We start from the raw sequence: 891 nt of genomic DNA on the forward strand, positions 1-891 counted from the left end.
CAACAACATAACTTTAATTTTTGGGTGAACTATTCCTCCAAAGCAGCCTAATGGCGCTTTTCCACTGCATGGTATGGCTCGGTACGGTTCACTTTTGGGGGGTTTTCCACTGGGTACAGTACCTGGTAGTTTTTTTAGTACCACCTCGGTTGAGGTTCCAAGTTTTTTAGTTTTTTTTGGTTGAGGTTCCAAGTGAACCGAACCGTAACCAAAACGTGACGTGTAAGCTCTGCTGATCACCGATTGGCCGGAGAGAATCGTCGTTACCTGCGTCACTGAACTTGCGAAACAAACACAACAGAACCGCTAGATTTAAATCAGCACAGCCAGCGAAAGCGGTACTGAACTGCAGTGGAAACGCAAACAGAGCTGAGCCGTGCCGAGGCGAGTTGCACCACACAGTGGAAAAGCACCATAAGTGGCGCCTTTATGGTACCTCAAAAAATGTTGAAAACAAATTTGGATGAGTTTATAGTTCAAAACACTGGCTGAGCTCAAGAGTTTGGGATTTTATTAGCTAATATTACTCTACAAAGATTTCCGGATCCGTGAAGGTCACTGAAATTAATTAAAATCTGAAAAAGTCATGGAAATGTCTATTGTGAATATGAATCTTTCTAATTTGGTTCATATCGAAAATATTTAATCAAGTTGAAATTGCTTTAGCAATCCTTATAAAATTATATAATTAATCATTAGGGATGTAACGATTCACTCAACTCACGATTCGATTCGATTCGCGATTTTGATTTCTCGATTCGATTCACGATTTTTTTTTTTTTACAAAGTGAGATTTAAGACAAATTATAAATTAAATGTGTCCTTTTATTATTGCTTGGACAAAATGCTGCACGTTTCTTTGTGAAATTGAAATATAACACTATAATAATA

The 891-nt window shown here is 37.8% G+C and overlaps 1 protein-coding gene across 1 annotated transcript in view; it reads right to left on the minus strand.

The window, feature by feature from the left end:
* slc25a32a (solute carrier family 25 member 32a) overlaps positions 1-891 on the minus strand; it is a 15,726-nt gene that overhangs the window by 4,359 nt on the left and 10,476 nt on the right. The window lies entirely within an intron of this gene.

Source organism: Sinocyclocheilus rhinocerous, unplaced genomic scaffold (genome assembly GCF_001515625.1).
Source record: "Sinocyclocheilus rhinocerous isolate Xijiao unplaced genomic scaffold, SAMN03320098_v1.1 scaffold622, whole genome shotgun sequence".
Lineage (NCBI taxonomy): Eukaryota > Metazoa > Chordata > Actinopteri > Cypriniformes > Cyprinidae > Sinocyclocheilus > Sinocyclocheilus rhinocerous.